The following is a 12,066-nucleotide window of genomic DNA, read 5'->3' as shown; positions in this document are numbered from 1 at the left end:
CCAAAAAAAAGTCCTCGGATCTACATGATTCGCGTACGTCACCCTTTTCAACTTCAAAACGGCTATTTTCGCCGAAAGGTGACAGATTTTCATGCCTGGAAACTTCGGGGTTTTTTTTTTTTTTTTTTTTTATGCCCTGAAATGAGCCACCACCTCACACACCACATAACCTCTCTCTTCCTTTGTCACACCAGATGCGCTTCCACTTCAGCGAGTGGAAGGAAGCGTCTTCAGCACAGCACGCACGGTCACAGATAGGCTTTTTCTATGGAGCTTTTTTAGTGTCACCAGAACCTGAACCTGAAATCATTATTACTTGAAAAAACAGTCTGTAAAATCCATTCAGGTATGCAAAAATTGAAGTAAAAATTCAGGTTCAGGTCGAAATTCAGGTTCGGGTCGAAATTCAGGTTGAAATTCGGGTCGGGAATGCATCCGAGATACTTAGGATGAGCAAACAAACTCAGAGCTAATCGAACTGCATCTGGCCAATCACAAAACATATTAGAGGTCATTGGGAGGTGAGTCTTTCTGCTAAATGTCCTGTAAGGGTGCGGTCCCTGTTTGGCGTGTAAGTAGCATGTAAGCAGCACGAAAGTGACCACTGTGCCACCCAGAAATGGCACCTTGTGGCAGCTGCCACATAATCGTGGCACTTAGTGTGGCCAGTGCATTAGCAAGGGGGTGTGGTCTTACAGGCACATATATGGACACCTGTGGGGTCCTACGCGGGTAGCGATCAGAGACCGAGTTTGCAAATATATTTGAGTGCATTACTGTCTACAGATGATAAGCACAAATGTACAATAATATCTATTAACATAACTGCCCTAATTTATAACCTAGCCACTAGGGTGCACACCAGTGTATTTTAGTGCCAGTCCCAAGCCCAGATAAATAGGGAGGGGTGCGTCAGGAAGGGCCCGGGTTAACAACGACCGCCACTGGTTCTGTTGTCCAACAGGGCATTAAACGGAAATTGGGACTACTGTTGGGACAAGGAGGAGGAGGAGAGGGGGGAAAAGGGTTCTGAAGCTGAAGGAGAAGAGGCAGATCAGGAAGGTGGAGGTTAGAGTTGGTATGTTGAATGTGGGCTCTATGACAGGTAAAGGGAGAGAGCTAGCTGATGCGATGGAGAGGAGGAAGATAGATATACTGTGTGTACAGGAGACCAAGTGGAAGGGGAGCACGGCCAGGAGCATTGGTGCTGGCTTCAAACTCTTTTATCATGGTGTAGACAGGAAGAGAAATGGAGTAGGGGTAATCCTGAAAGATGAGTTTAGTAAGACTGTAGTGGAGGTAAAGCGAGTAAGTGACAGGGTGATCTGTGTAAAGTTAGAGATTGATGGGGTGATGATGAATGTCATCAGTGCTTATGCTTCTCAGGTAGGTTGTGATGTGGTGGAGAAAGAAGAATTCTGGGGGAAGTTAGATGAAGTTGTTTTACAGGTTCCTAAAGAAGAGAGAGTTGTTATTGGAGCAGAATTTAAATGGACACGTTGGTGGAGGGAACAGTGGTGATGAGGAGGTGTTGGGTAGATATGGTGTTAATGAAAGGAATACAGAAGGACAAATGGTGGTAGACTTTGCTAAAAGGATAAATATGGCTGTAGTTAACACTTACTTTAAGAAAAAGGAAGAGCACAGGGTAACATATAAGAGTGGGTGAAGATGCACACAGGTTGACTATTTCCTCTGTTGGAGACGAAACCTGAAAGAGTTTAGTGATTGCAAAGTGTTACCAGGGGAAAGTGTAGCTAAACAGCATAGGATGGTGATATGTAGGATGGTTTTGGAGGTGAAGAAGAGGAAGAGAGTGAGAGCGTAACGTAAGATCAGGTGGTGGAAGTTAAAGGATGATGACTGTTGTGTAAAATTCAGGGGTGAGGTGAGGCAGGTACTGGGTAATGGTGGTGGTGTTCTGGATACCTGGGATGAGACTTCAAATGCAGTGAGGGATGTGGCTAGGAAGGTACTTGGTGTGACCTCGGGACAGAGGAAGATAGACAAGGAGTCGTGGTGGTGGAATGAGGAAGTTCAGTGTCCGCATGGACACTGAGGGGGATTGTTATTCAGTAGTGCGTGCATGTAACGGCCATGATCCTCATTAACCAGTTCACTGAAAAACAATAACTATATATATATAAGATATCTCCCGAACCCCCCCCCCCCCCCCCCCCCAAAAAAAAAGTCCTCGGATCTACATGATTCGCGTACGTCACCCTTTTCAACTTCAAAACGGCTATTTTCGCCGAAAGGTGACAGATTTTCATGCCTGGAAACTTCGGGGTTTTTTTTTTTTTTTTTTTTTTATGCCCTGAAATGAGCCACCACCTCACACACACATAACCTCTCTCTTCCTTTGTCACACCAGATGCGCTTCCACTTCAGCGAGTGGAAGGAAGCGTCTTCAGCACAGCACGCACGGTCACAGATAGGCTTTTTCTATGGAGCTTTTTTAGTGTCACCAGAACCTGAACCTGAAATCATTATTACTTGAAAAAACAGTCTGTAAAATCCATTCAGGTATGCAAAAATTGAAGTAAAAATTCAGGTTCAGGTCGAAATTCAGGTTCGGGTCGAAATTCAGGTTGAAATTCGGGTCGGGAATGCATCCGAGATACTTAGGATGAGCAAACAAACTCAGAGCTAATCGAACTGCATCTGGCCAATCACAAAACATATTAGAGGTCATTGGGAGGTGAGTCTTTCTGCTAAATGTCCTGTAAGGGTGCGGTCCCTGTTTGGCGTGTAAGTAGCATGTAAGCAGCACGAAAGTGACCACTGTGCCACCCAGAAATGGCACCTTGTGGCAGCTGCCACATAATCGTGGCACTTAGTGTGGCCAGTGCATTAGCAAGGGGGTGTGGTCTTACAGGCACATATATGGACACCTGTGGGTCCTACGCGGGTAGCGATCAGAGACCGAGTTTGCAAATATATTTGAGTGCATTACTGTCTACAGATGATAAGCACAAATGTACCAATAATATCTATTAACATAACTGCCCTAATTTATAACCTAGCCACTAGGGTGCACACCAGTGTATTTTAGTGCCAGTCCCAAGCCCAGATAAATAGGGAGGGGTGCGTCAGGAAGGGCCCGGGTTAACAACGACCGCCACTGGTTCTGTTGTCCAACAGGGCATTAACGGAAATTGGACTACTGTTGGGACAAGGAGGAGGAGGAGAGGGGGGAAAAGGGTTCTGAAGCTGAAGGAGAAGAGGCAGATCAGGAAGGTGGAGGTTAGAGTTGGTATGTTGAATGTGGGCTCTATGACAGGTAAAGGGAGAGAGCTAGCTGATGCGATGGAGAGGAGGAAGATAGATATACTGTGTGTACAGGAGACCAAGTGGAAGGGGAGCACGGCCAGGAGCATTGGTGCTGGCTTCAAACTCTTTTATCATGGTGTAGACAGGAAGAGAAATGGAGTAGGGGTAATCCTGAAAGATGAGTTTAGTAAGACTGTAGTGGAGGTAAAGCGAGTAAGTGACAGGGTGATCTGTGTAAAGTTAGAGATTGATGGGGTGATGATGAATGTCATCAGTGCTTATGCTTCTCAGGTAGGTTGTGATGTGGTGGAGAAAGAAGAATTCTGGGGGAAGTTAGATGAAGTTGTTTTACAGGTTCCTAAAGAAGAGAGAGTTGTTATTGGAGCAGATTTAAATGGACACGTTGGTGGAGGGAACAGTGGTGATGAGGAGGTGTTGGGTAGATATGGTGTTAATGAAAGGAATACAGAAGGACAAATGGTGGTAGACTTTGCTAAAAGGATAAATATGGCTGTAGTTAACACTTACTTTAAGAAAAAGGAAGAGCACAGGGTAACATATAAGAGTGGGTGAAGATGCACACAGGTTGACTATTTCCTCTGTTGGAGACGAAACCTGAAAGAGTTTAGTGATTGCAAAGTGTTACCAGGGGAAAGTGTAGCTAAACAGCATAGGATGGTGATATGTAGGATGGTTTTGGAGGTGAAGAAGAGGAAGAGAGTGAGAGCGTAACGTAAGATCAGGTGGTGGAAGTTAAAGGATGATGACTGTTGTGTAAAATTCAGGGGTGAGGTGAGGCAGGTACTGGGTAATGGTGGTGGTGTTCTGGATACCTGGGATGAGACTTCAAATGCAGTGAGGGATGTGGCTAGGAAGGTACTTGGTGTGACCTCGGGACAGAGGAAGATAGACAAGGAGTCGTGGTGGTGGAATGAGGAAGTTCAGTGTCCGCATGGACACTGAGGGGGATTGTTATTCAGTAGTGCGTGCATGTAACGGCCATGATCCTCATTAACCAGTTCACTGAAAAACAATAACTATATATATATAAGATATCTCCCGAACCCCCCCCCCAAAAAAAAGTCCTCGGATCTACATGATTCGCGTACGTCACCCTTTTCAACTTCAAAACGGCTATTTTCGCCGAAAGGTGACAGATTTTCATGCCTGGAAACTTCGGGGTTTTTTTTTTTTTTTTTTTTTATGCCCTGAAATGAGCCACCACCTCACACACACATAACCTCTCTCTTCCTTTGTCACACCAGATGCGCTTCCACTTCAGCGAGTGGAAGGAAGCGTCTTCAGCACAGCACGCACGGTCACAGATAGGCTTTTTCTATGGAGCTTTTTTAGTGTCACCAGAACCTGAACCTGAAATCATTATTACTTGAAAAAACAGTCTGTAAAATCCATTCAGGTATGCAAAAATTGAAGTAAAAATTCAGGTTCAGGTCGAAATTCAGGTTCGGGTCGAAATTCAGGTTGAAATTCGGGTCGGGAATGCATCCGAGATACTTAGGATGAGCAAACAAACTCAGAGCTAATCGAACTGCATCTGGCCAATCACAAAACATATTAGAGGTCATTGGGAGGTGAGTCTTTCTGCTAAATGTCCTGTAAGGGTGCGGTCCCTGTTTGGCGTGTAAGTAGCATGTAAGCAGCACGAAAGTGACCACTGTGCCACCCAGAAATGGCACCTTGTGGCAGCTGCCACATAATCGTGGCACTTAGTGTGGCCAGTGCATTAGCAAGGGGGTGTGGTCTTACAGGCACATATATGGACACCTGTGGGTCCTACGCGGGTAGCGATCAGAGACCGAGTTTGCAAATATATTTGAGTGCATTACTGTCTACAGATGATAAGCACAAATGTACCAATAATATCTATTAACATAACTGCCCTAATTTATAACCTAGCCACTAGGGTGCACACCAGTGTATTTTAGTGCCAGTCCCAAGCCCAGATAAATAGGGAGGGGTGCGTCAGGAAGGGCCCGGGTTAACAACGACCGCCACTGGTTCTGTTGTCCAACAGGGCATTAACGGAAATTGGACTACTGTTGGGACAAGGAGGAGGAGGAGAGGGGGGAAAAGGGTTCTGAAGCTGAAGGAGAAGAGGCAGATCAGGAAGGTGGAGGTTAGAGTTGGTATGTTGAATGTGGGCTCTATGACAGGTAAAGGGAGAGAGCTAGCTGATGCGATGGAGAGGAGGAAGATAGATATACTGTGTGTACAGGAGACCAAGTGGAAGGGGAGCACGGCCAGGAGCATTGGTGCTGGCTTCAAACTCTTTTATCATGGTGTAGACAGGAAGAGAAATGAAGTAGGGGTAATCCTGAAAGATGAGTTTAGTAAGACTGTAGTGGAGGTAAAGCGAGTAAGTGACAGGGTGATCTGTGTAAAGTTAGAGATTGATGGGGTGATGATGAATGTCATCAGTGCTTATGCTTCTCAGGTAGGTTGTGATGTGGTGGAGAAAGAAGAATTCTGGGGGAAGTTAGATGAAGTTGTTTTACAGGTTCCTAAAGAAGAGAGAGTTGTTATTGGAGCAGATTTAAATGGACACGTTGGTGGAGGGAACAGTGGTGATGAGGAGGTGTTGGGTAGATATGGTGTTAATGAAAGGAATACAGAAGGACAAATGGTGGTAGACTTTGCTAAAAGGATAAATATGGCTGTAGTTAACACTTACTTTAAGAAAAAGGAAGAGCACAGGGTAACATATAAGAGTGGGTGAAGATGCACACAGGTTGACTATTTCCTCTGTTGGAGACGAAACCTGAAAGAGTTTAGTGATTGCAAAGTGTTACCAGGGGATAGTGTAGCTAAACAGCATAGGATGGTGATATGTAGGATGGTTTTGGAGGTGAAGAAGAGGAAGAGAGTGAGAGCGGAACCTAAGATCAGGTGGTGGAAGTTAAAGGATGATGACTGTTGTGTAAAATTCAGGGGTGAGGTGAGGCAGGTACTGGGTAATGGTGGTGGTGTTCTGGATACCTGGGATGAGACTTCAAATGCAGTGAGGGATGTGGCTAGGAAGGTACTTGGTGTGACCTCGGGACAGAGGAAGATAGACAAGGAGTCGTGGTGGTGGAATGAGGAAGTTCAGGAAAGTCTGAGAGGAAAGCGGTTGGCTAATAAGAATTGGGATTTTCAGCAAGATGAAGAAAGTAGACAGAGGTACAAGAAGATGTGTCGTAGGGCAAAGAGAGCAGTGGCAGAAGCTAAAGAGAAGGCATATAGCAAGCTGTATGAGAAGTTGGACACTAAGGAAGGGGAAAAGGATCTGTACAGATTGGCCAGACAGAGAAACCATGATGGGCAGGATGTGCAGCAGGTTAGGATGATAAAGGATAAAGATGGAAATGTGTTGATTGGTGAGGAGAGTGTCTTGGGAAGGTGGAAGGAGTATTTTGAGGAACTGATGAATCAAGAGAATGAAAGGGAAAGAAGGTTAGAAGAGGTAGAGGTTGTGAATCAGGAAGTGCCCCAGGTGAGCAAGGAGGAAGTAAGGGCTGCAATTCGAAGAATTAAGTGTGGTAAGGCAGTTGGACCGGATGATATTCCAGTGGAGGCATGGAAATGTTTGGGAGAGACAGCAGTGGAGTTCTTGACTGGGTTATTTAACAGAATCTTGGAAGGTCAGAAGATGCCTGAGGAGTGGAGACGAAGTATAATGGTGCCGGTTTTCAAGAATAAGGGTGATGTTCAGAGCTGTAGTTATTACGGGGGAATAAAGTTGATCAGTCACAGCCTGAAAATCTGGTAAAGAGTAGTGGAAGCCTGGCTTAGAGGAGAGGTAGAGATCTGTGAGCAGCAGTATGGTTTCATGCCAGCTAAGAGCACCACAGATGTTATGTTTGCTTTGAGAGTGTTAATGGAGAAGTATAGGGAAGGACAGAAGAAGTTACATTGTGTGTTTGTTGACTTAGACAGAGACAGGAGCTGTGGTATTGTATGAGGAAATCAGGAGTAGCTGAAATGTATGTGAGGGTGGTGCAGGATATGTATGAGAACAGTGTGACAGCAGTGAGATGCGCGGTAGGAATGACAGACGGGTTTAAAGTGGGGGTAGGTCTACATCAGGGATCAGCCCTGAGTCCCTTCCTGTTCGCAATTGTCATGGACAGACTGACGGACGAGGTTAAGCAGGAGTCCCCTTGGACTATGATGTTTGCTGATGACATTGTGATCTGTAGTGAGAGTAGGGAGAAGATGAAGGTGAGCTTGGAAAGATGGAGATATGCTTTGGAGAGCAGGGGAATGAAAGTGAGCAGGAGTAAAACAGTGTACATGTGTGTGAATGAGAGAGCAGACGGTGGACAGGTCAAGTTACAAGGAGTTGATTTGGTGAAGGTTGATGAGCTTACCTACTTAGGGTCGAGGGTACAGAGTAATGGAGGAAGTGAAAGAGAGGTAAAGAAGAGAGTGCAGGCAGGGTGGTGTGGATGGCATAAAGTGTCTGGGGTGATCTGTGATAGAAGGGTGTCGGCTAGAATGAAAGGAAAGATCTATAGGACAGTAGTGAGACCTGCTATGTTGTATGGACTGGAGACAGTGGCACTGACAAAGAGACAGGTGAGGGAGATGGAGGTGTCTGAGATGAAGATGTAGAGATTCTCATTTGGAGTGACGAGGAAGGATAGGATCAGAAATTAGTTTATTAGAGGATCAGCACATGTAGCATGTTTTGGAGATAAAGTTAGAGAAGCGAGATTGAGATGGTTTGGACATGTACAGAGGAGGGAGGAGAGGTATATTGGTAGGAGGGTCTTGAGAATGGAACTTCCAGGCAAGAGGAGGAGAGGTAGACCTAAGAGGAGGTTTATGGATGCAGTGATATAGGATATGAGAGTGCCTGGTGTGTCAGAGGAGGACACTCAGGACAGGGCCAGATGGAGGAGTTTGATCCGCTGTGGCGACCCCTAAACAGGAATTGCCGAAAGAAGAAGAAGCAGTGCACCTTATGTATGCACTGAATTCCAAAATCTGTCCCTGACACAGATACGTAATGTGTACAGTACGTACGCTGGCAGCGATAAACGATTCAGAGAACATTACGTAAAACGTAATTGAGCAAAGAACAGCCTGGAGAAGCGTCTCTACAGTCACCATTCGACTGAAGGCAGCAATGATAGCACAATACTTGAATATCGAAAACTTTTAAGTGCACCTTATGGTCTAGAAAATACGATATTCCTTATATGTTAAAATATTTGACCCATATTTACAAAGACAAATTCTAAAATGGCAGTACATTGTCCTATATTTCAACATGCTTTACCTTACAGCACTGGCCATATTTTTAGCATTTTCTTTCTTTAGAAATCAAGGTGCGATTTTGTTGATTGATGAATGGGTTTCACTGTAAATTTAAATGTAGGCTACTCATTGTCACGTATGGCCTCGCCCCCTCCCTTAGCTGTCGCTCCGGGTTCCCTTGTGTCTGTGTTCCTTGCCTGTTTATCCCGCCCTGCTCGTTTGTCTCCGTGATTCCTCGTTTGTTACCACGCACCCGTGTCATTGCCCTCACCTGTTCCCTGTTTAAAGTTCTGTACATATAGTCCCTGAGTGTCCCTTGTCCCTCGTCGGTTGTTTTGACTGTTTGGATGTTTGATTGTTTCTATTGCCCGTCGTGTGTTTCCTGGTTTTTCATTCATTGCTCGTTACTCGTGTTTCTGTTTTATCATGCCTGTGTACATGGACGTAGTTTTGATTTCATAAGTGGGGGGGACACAACCTGGGGTGGCGAACTGTTGAGCGGGGGGGGGGGGGGGGGGGGGGGGGTTGAATGAAAATTGTTGAGCGCTGTGAACAAAAATTGTTGAGGGGGGGGGGGGAAGCTCGGAGCTGCATGATCCTAGTGCTAGATTTGTCGCTATTTGGATATTGTTTTTTAACCGTTAAAAAGTGGGGGGGACATGACTTCGTCGCTACTTAAATATTTGGTTTTAACTGTAAAAACTGGGGGGGACCAAAACCGGCTTTTGAAAAAGTGGGGGGGACATGTCCCCCCCGTCCCCCCCCAAAACTACGTCCGTGCCTGTGTACGCTTGTTTTTCGGACTGCCCTCCCGTTATGAACCTGGACTGGCTTAGTGACGATGAGTATGGTATTCCCTTGAATAAATCTCGCTCTTCTCAGCAATTGTGTCCGTCCTCTCGCTCCGCGAGCAGCGTTACACTCATCAACAAAATCTGTAATTTACACTGAATATTTTTATTTTTAGGATAATTCCTTGTTTACTACATTATGGAATTTTCCAATATATTTTACCTAAATATTGAAATTAACATTAAAAATGTGTTTTCTATATATTATGAGTGTAAAAATTAATTTTATATACTGTTTATTTTTTTAAAGTAAACTATTGCATCTGTTACAGTGATATACCTAAATTCAACAAAATGTACAGTGTATATTTAGTAAAATGAGAATTAATTTCACATGAAATTTTTATAATTTACTTTTTTGGACTAATACAAAGAAATAAAGTTGACATATTGTTAGTTCCATGTAATTTTGGAATGAGTTTACTGGTCTGGCCCCCTTGAGATCCGGTTAGGTTGTATGCGGTCATCAGATCAAAATGACTTTGACACCCCTGGTGTAGAAAAACGCATAAAACACTTGTACAATACGTGTTGTCGAGTAGAGGGACCTAAACAATTGTTCGAAGAGATGTATGTTTCTATTGCTCATTTTTATGTTTTAGCTTTTGAAAGATGTGGGTCCAAATATGCATTATATTTGATACATATGGCGTTATTATTTCTTGCTTTCTTTCCATAACATTTCCTTTTTTTCTGTAGGCTAGTGAAATTCACTTTCTTGGTTCACTTCTCATGCCTACAATTTAAACATGTGGATTTCAGTGTGTTATTACTGCCAAATCACGCGCTTGCTGCTGAATGCTGATTGGTTGGTCGGTACCTACTGGCAAAACCCATTTGCTGAAGAAAAGGACATTAACGTTAAATATTTCTTTGCTCTTTTAGTGTGATACATCTACTTTGCAAAATTAAAGTAGGATCCTGGACAAGTGGTGAGAAACCGTTTTGTTTACATTTATTTTGAACTCTCTGCCTGTGTGTTGTCGAGAAAAGGCACTTAAACGAGCGTTTACACAAACGCCTCATAAATATATTTGAGATCACTTAGTGTACATGCTTGTAATTGCTGGAAACCATTGCCTTCTATTGGAATAAAGGCAATGTCGGTCAACCGTACTAACTATTCTAACTAAAAACGTTAGGAACCAATGTTCCTAACTATGTTAAGTGAAATAAAATGTAATACTTATAAAATGTGTAATTGTGTCAGTTTGCATGATGTGATTTAAGACGTGTGATTTAGGCGTTTTTAAAATAGATTTACATTAACTTGCTCCTAAACTACAATAAATGGTTGAGTATATGTGCAGTTATCAAAGTATGTTCAACACTGTAGGCCTACTGTAAAAGCACTTTTCTTTCTCGACAACTTGCATGCAGAAGATGTTGTGCAACAAGAGTCTCTGTGGTCACAGAATTCGCTGTAACACCTGAACACAGAGTGGAATCTACCTCTATACACTCTGGGTTTATCTGTGCTGCTTTATTCCCACGAATACGTTCCCACGAGTGGACGTTTCAGTGATGACGCAAAACGAAGAAGGGGGCGATACAGTTACCATGTGGTTCGCCACATCGCACATCTCAGTTTTCCTATCGCTGGTGTTTGCCTTCAGGTGTTTACATGCGGTGCAAGTGTAGACTGGTGTGCAAACGAAATAATATTCTGAACAAAAAAGTGTGCAAAAGTATTTCACACATTGAATATTTTTTTTCGACTCGAAAGACCCCCAATACTGTAATTTGTCATGTGAGATTTTATAACTGTTTTGAATAATGACATTTAGAATATTACATGTGAAAACCTAATATAAAACATGACAGCAGTATTTACTTGTCTACACAAAGTAAATTGTAGGATTGATTACTAACACGCAAACAATTTTGATAACAAAATCTCCCGATAAGTTTGTAAACACTATAGCTAAATTGCACAACCGAATGGACACGCCCAACGAATGCGTTTCCGTCTGACCAGTCACACAGTTACAGCGTCTGCACTGTTAATCACCAAAAATAAACACACAAACTAAGCCTGAGCCGTTGAATTGGATCTTACACTTCTAAAATCGTTCGGTGTATTCTAAAATGTAATGGCTCTGTTCCTCTTTCACTTTCGCTTAGCAACTGTAACGTTGAGTGAAAGGCAGGACGCCGAAGTCGTACAGCAACATAATTTTATTATATGTAGCAATAGCGATTTGTACGGTGGCCCTGAAAGCCCATCGTGATGCAAAGGAAAACACGCTGCAAATACTCAAAATTAATCAAAATGACAATGAGGTGTATTTCTTCTTTAGCAATGTTGTGATGACGAATGAAGAGTCTCTGCCGACACTGTCTTAGTTGGCAATAATAAGTTTATTACAAAAAAGAACAGCATCTTATCAAGCACCATGGTCTTGCTTGCACTGTAAAATGTGATAAGTTGATCTTACTTAAAAAAATTGAGGAAACCGGTTGCACTTAAAAAGTTAAGTAAATATAACTGTTATTTTCAAGTTATTTTTACTTAATGTCTACTACTACTTAAATGTACCAAACAGTTGTATTTACTCAGTTTAGTTGAGTTGTACAGACTAAATAGTATAGGAACGCTAACTTGTCATTTCTAAGTGGTGCTACTTATATTACCAAATGTAACTTTATTTTAAAAAAGTCCTGTTTAGGAAACCGATTG

General features: G+C 43.2%; 2 protein-coding genes across 2 annotated transcripts in view; one reads left to right on the top strand and one right to left on the bottom strand.

Annotated features, from left to right (window-relative positions):
• LOC143515079 (epidermal growth factor receptor kinase substrate 8-like protein 2) overlaps positions 1-12,066 on the bottom strand; it is a 133,789-nt gene that overhangs the window by 121,275 nt on the left and 448 nt on the right. The window lies entirely within an intron of this gene.
• The window catches only part of LOC143515076 (von Willebrand factor A domain-containing protein 5A-like), a 52,115-nt gene continuing 49,964 nt past the window's right edge, over positions 9,916-12,066 (top strand). Inside the window, exons 1-2 of the mRNA XM_077006999.1 lie at positions 9,916-9,956; positions 10,272-10,318. The gene's annotated coding sequence lies outside the window, so the exon portion shown is untranslated. The remainder of the gene's footprint in view (positions 9,957-10,271; positions 10,319-12,066) is intronic.

Source organism: Brachyhypopomus gauderio, chromosome 5 (genome assembly GCF_052324685.1).
Source record: "Brachyhypopomus gauderio isolate BG-103 chromosome 5, BGAUD_0.2, whole genome shotgun sequence".
NCBI lineage: Eukaryota > Metazoa > Chordata > Actinopteri > Gymnotiformes > Hypopomidae > Brachyhypopomus > Brachyhypopomus gauderio.
Note: the sequence above shows the minus strand (reverse complement) of the source record. Positions and strands in the feature narration are given on the sequence as shown.